Here is a 6,030-nt window from a genome sequence, read left to right on the forward strand (position 1 = left end):
TGTCATTGTGCATGCACAACAAAAATTTACAGCAGCATTCCTTGATTCACACAATTTCAGACTCAAACCCCATCCTCACTTTCCCCTTCCTTCACCCATCCCCACACAGCCCCAAACACATGAACACGAAGCCCTGGATGAAGGCACTGCCTTCATCACACCATCACAGGCATCATTCCCACCCACCCCCAACTGGATTTCACTACCTGCCATTTTATGCATGAAGAGTATCAGCAGAGTTCAGCTCTCTGACTGACTAACCGGTAGTTAGACTTAGCTGCTGCAGAATGCTGTGCTAAAGGCCATGGGGTGTGAGTAAAGAAGAAGAGAACCCATCTTTGTCCCCTCTTTCGCCTAAACCTGATGCTATCTAATCTGTTGTTAACAAAAAATCATTTTAATGGGGTCAAAGTGCTTTAAGGGTTGAATGGTGGAAAGGAGAGAACAAGTAAGAGCAATATTTTTCTCAAACGTAAAGAAGCATATCCAAGCCCAGCCATAACAAAGCACTTGCCAATAAAAAAAGTCCAATGTCCATCTGTAATTGTACTAATTGATCATTATAAACACCTGGCTCAAAGAGCACAAAAACAGGCCTTATACAACTGTGAAAATGAAAGTCCAGTGTAGTAGAGAAGATAACATGCACCCAAACTGATGTTGCAAGTACACAGGAAGATATACATATTGAGCAGGGTCAAGGAGGTTGCAGGTGACCTATGATTTAAGCAGAGTAACTGATCACCTGCAAAATACCATCTTTGAAAGAGGTGTGCATGCCAGTATCACCACAGGTATTCTGAAGCAGAGTAGAACTTACTACTCAGTAAATGTGCTCAGTAGATCTTGTGACCCAGTGAGCGTGTACAAGACTGTGGCATTAATTGCGAGCTTTGGGTTTTTATTTACGGTAGGATGAACAAGACTGCAAAACACAGCAAGCCATCATAATCCTTGCCTGAAGTTGGGGAGTGGAAATGCAGCGTGTTTGTTCTGCACAGACTAAAAAATGAGTCCAGAGATGGTTGAACTGAGGTCAGTCCAAAAGGCCCAGTGTTCTAAAAGGGATTGACCTGTCAACTGTAATTGGAGCAAATTTATCATTGACAGATAATGTCCATTGTTTAGGGATACTTTTGAATCCAACTCCCTTACTAAAGAAACAGGTTGCAGCAGCTGTTGCTAAGAGTGCCTTTCCAGTATATCCTGTTCAAAAGTTATTTACGATGCAACCCATAATAGGGTCACACCCTTCCATTCTGACCTCTTTGATTTCTCATCTGACCTGGCCATGCTGATTTGTTGCCTTTAGGCTGGACTACTGAAACACTCGCTATGTGGCAATGCCTTTAACATCTACCCAAAATTTTCAGTGAATGTAGAATGCAATTATCTTTCTTTTAACAGCAGTGAGCTGCTTTGAGTATATTATATCCTATGCCTAATAAAGGTTATGAAATGAGTTTATTATACCTGTTCTATACCATATTGATTGACTATTTGCTTCTGGGCACTGTTGAAGATGCTGAGGCTTACCTTTAAAGCTCTTCAAAATCTGAGGTCCACATATTTAAAGCACCACCATTCTCTAGATGAAACTGTGTCAACTGCACTTTTCAGGCAGGCTTTCTTGTATAATTGTTGCTCTGCTCAATCTTGGGCCTTTTCAGTGATTAAATCAGCATGAGGTAAGGAGGACCCAACTTATTCGAAAGCATGTTAGGCTGTGCTACTTCATAGGAGCTCTTGTTTAAGGTCAGGTATTATGTATTCTGGGGGCAGAGTAGAATTTGTTAATATGCTTTATTTACTCCATTCATTTATTATAAACTATGTAATTGTTATAGTTCTCTGACTGGAAAGTTTATTACCTGTTGACATATGGTTAGCTGTGTTGACTCTGTGATGCCAGAATGGATATGGTGGTAGAAAGTGCCAACTTACAGCAACCCTATAAAGTTTTCAAGGCAAGAAGAGTTGGATTTATATCCCCCCTTTCTCTCCTGTAAGGAGACTCAAAGGGGCTTACAAACTCCTTTCCCTTTCCCCCTCACAACAAACACCCTGTGAGGTAGGTGGGGTTGAGAAAGCTCCAAAGAGCTGTGACTAGCCCAAGGTCACCCAGCTGGCATGTGTTGGAGTGCACAAGCTAATCTAGTTCACCATATAAGCCCCCACAGCTTAAGTGGCAGGTGAATCAAACCCGGTTCTCCAAATTAGAGTGCACCTGCTCTTAACCACTACACCACGCTTGAGACAAACAGAGGTGGGTTGCCATTACTTGCCTGTTTGAGATCTGATAAGATTGGGCTTGCCTGGACTGTTGAGGTCAGAGCAAGGGTAGGATATAAATGCCTTAATAGACAAATCTATAAATACCTAACTAGGTGCATAACACTTTACAAAGCATACTAAGTTCTGTAGCACAATAAGGCTGCAATCCTAAAGATGCTTTCATATGAGTAAGCACCTGTAATACTCCTGACCTGTGGTGGCCACACCACTCAATAAAGTGAGATTTATGTCTGAGTAGACCTGCTTAGGATTGCTCTCTGAGGCTGCTGCATATATACAATGCATTACATTTAGTAGTTATGGTAGCCAACAACTTGGTGAAAAAAAATCTGTCTCTTTAACAGACACTTGATTGCTTCTTGTTTACCTCTGTGTCCTGAAAATCTTCCACTGCCCACTTGTGCATGATATGGGTCTGTTAAATGAGCAAGATGTTTTTTCCCAGATTGTTGGTAACCCTAGCAACAGTGTGTAGTTTTACATAACTTGTATTCTAGCTAATTCTCAATACCAATATATCTTTTAGCCTGGTCTATGTAGATTTTTCAGAGCCAAAACACTTCTTTTTGCTATGGTTATCAACACATGTCTGAAGATAGATCAGCTGGTAATCAGCATTAAAATGTATCCCTATCTCCACAAATGGCATGCAGCATCTCTGATAAATGTGAATGTTCCCAGATGTAAGCCCCTTTGAATAAAATGGGACAACCTCTGCTTAGGCGTTCTCTCTTACTATTCTAAAAAAGCTCAGCCACTAAGTGTTTTTAAGAGATTGCAGTATCAATGCATGCTCAAAGCAGGATTTCCCAGGATTTGGATGTTACTGCACCCTGAATGCATCTTTGTACTGGTGGAGTACTGTGTCTTGGTCCAATAATTATCATATGATGAGGGATTCAGACCAATGAGAGGCATATGAACTGTGCTAACATGGAGATGTTGGTAGATCCACAGAAATTGCACATACAGGAGAACAGTTAATATTATTACTATCTAGGTAGATGGATCAGCCTACAGCAGTGTCCCCAACGTAGTGCTCAAAGGTTCCATGGAACTCTAAAGTACCTTTCTTGGCACCTACAAGTGTCTTTAGAAAGTAGATAGAATTGGAACCAAATTTTACTCTATTACAGGTGGGGTTGTTATCCAGCAGTCCTGATTGGCCAAAGAAAATCTAATTGGCAATGCAGAAATAAGTTTCACTTGCCCATTTCCACACATTAAGCCTCTACTAAAGGGACAAGCGAGCTCACTAGGCAACCCTACATAGACACATCCCAAACAACATTTAGGTGCTTAGCACATGACTTACTTTTTAATAGACCAGTTTAGGATTGGTTTCCCCAATATTCTGTTGCTGTTTGTAGCAGTTTTTGATGAAGTGGGGGGAAATACCAAAATTATATGTAAAAGGAAGAGAGGGAATCACTTCCTGAGTCTTAATGAGTCACAAAGGAGATGCCATAGCATAAACTGTGACATATACAACAACAGAGTTTCATAGGGTTATCAAACAATCCTAAATGTGTCATGTGCATCCTGGAGAAATCTATGGGACATTAGACAATGCTTCAGAAGTGCTTGCCAAGGACTGATAATTATAGACATGGCCTTTTAACAAACTGTGCCCATGTAAAATACTTTATAAGGTTTCCCTGTAGTCTCTTCCTGGGAGTGGGACTGTTACCTTTTTTCTTCACTTCATTCTTGCGACTTTACTAGCAGCCTGATGAAGCTATGGTGAAGACTTATTTGTACTGGGTGAATGTTAAAGACTCAGGAGTACAACCTGAAGCCAATGTTGACAACTTTACTGGTAAACTCTTGTGACTGGAACAGTAGTAATGGAGTGTGTGTGTGTCTTGTCAGTGCAATTCTAAATCACTGAAATTAATGGGCTTAGATGAGTGTAAACTCCACTTAGGAATGTACTCTGTGAGTGCATATATACACAACCTAAATGATGTGTGCATATTTAGGAACAGAGCACAAAAGAAAGCACGAAACAAAAATATAAACTGCACAAACATCACTATTATATCTGTCATCTAATTTTCCTTCAGTATTTTCTTCCCTAATTACACGCACAGTTTGTGGCTTATTCACTTTTCATTTGAACACACAGGGATGGAGTTCATCTGTCACTTGTAGAAGTTTTTTAAAAAAATGTTTCTGAAAACAATGCATATTGCTTTTAAAATATTATATATTCTGCACTGTATAAATCTATGTGTTTTGCTTGTGTGTGTGAAGTGCTGTCAAGTTGCTACTGACTCATGATGACCCTATGATTCAATGTCTTGCAGAACATCCTATCATTAACAGCCTTGCTCAGATCTTGAGGGCTGAAGTTTCCTATAGACTTCACCCACCTCATGTTGGCTCCTCCTCTTTTGCTAATGCTTTCAATATTATTGTATTTTCCAGTAACACTTGTCTTCTTATTACCCTGTTTCCCTGAATATAAGACATCCCCTAAAAATAAGACATAGTAGAGGTTTTGCTGAAGTATGAAATAGAAGGCATCCCCCGAAAGTAAGACATAGCAAAGTTTTTGTTTGGAAGCATGCCCGACGAACAGAACACAGAAAAATAAGACATCCCCTGAAAATAAGACATAGCGCATCTTTGGGAGCAAAAATTAATATAAGACACTGTCTTATATTCGGGGAAACACGGTATGTGACCAAAGTATGACAGTCTTAGTTTAGTGAGAGAGAGAGAGAGAGACATAATGAGGGAGAGATGGCCTCCATCTGTGGCCTCCATCTGTGGATACTTGTAGTAATAAACAAAGACACATCTTTCTACAAACCTGAGAAAACCCCCAGGTTTGCAGAAAAAAACTGAAATCTTTTTTAAAAAAGGATTTAAAAAAACACCCATGTCTCAAAATAGAAGCAGTGCCTGTAGTTTTAAGAAATAGATGGTCTCTGAGGATATTATTAGGCAACCATAACAGCATTGCCAACATTCAAGCCTTGGTTTCTGTCAGTAAAAGTCAGGGGGAAGCTACAGACCCTTTCCAGAGCTGTTTTGTCCTTTGAGGGGAGGTCTTATCTGAATGAGGCCAAGCAACGACCACCATGCAACTTGCATAATTAACTCAGACCTAGTCCATTGATTAGAATATCAAAGTAGAATCTGGGAGATTCAGATTTGAATCAGCCCTCCGTTGTGGAAGTTCACAAGATGATCTTAGCCAGTTACATATTCTCATCCTAACTTACCTTACAGGGTTATTGTGTTGATAAAATGGAGGGGAGGTGAATGAAGTAAGCTGCTTTTATGTTCCCATTGGGAGATGGGGAATAAATTAAAAAATGAATGACAATAAAGACAGGAGGCACACAGATGGAATATATGGTATGGGAAATTGTGCTATGCCAGTGGCATGAAGACTTCCCTTTTGACAAATACCACAATGGACGATTTCGCACTTACCATGTGAACTCAAGTTCGACGTATGTTCAACTCAAATGTTCCCCACATCCAGTGAATCTGATGTGGGTTTGTCCTGCTCTGCTCCGTTCTGCCATTAAATTTTCGACTCCACCTCCGAGGTGGGGTAAACTGGCGAAGCTAAGTTGAACTCAAGTGAAGTGGGGAATCTTCGTCGGGTCAATTCGCCAGTTCAGCCATCTTTGTCTGGTTGATTCGCCAGTTCAGCCAATCACAGACTAATGTTTTGGGCATGCGCAGAACGGAAGACTCGCGCCGACAAAAAGCGTG

This window comes from Sphaerodactylus townsendi, linkage group LG09 (genome assembly GCF_021028975.2).
Source record: "Sphaerodactylus townsendi isolate TG3544 linkage group LG09, MPM_Stown_v2.3, whole genome shotgun sequence".
In the NCBI taxonomy this organism is placed as follows: domain Eukaryota; kingdom Metazoa; phylum Chordata; class Lepidosauria; order Squamata; family Sphaerodactylidae; genus Sphaerodactylus; species Sphaerodactylus townsendi.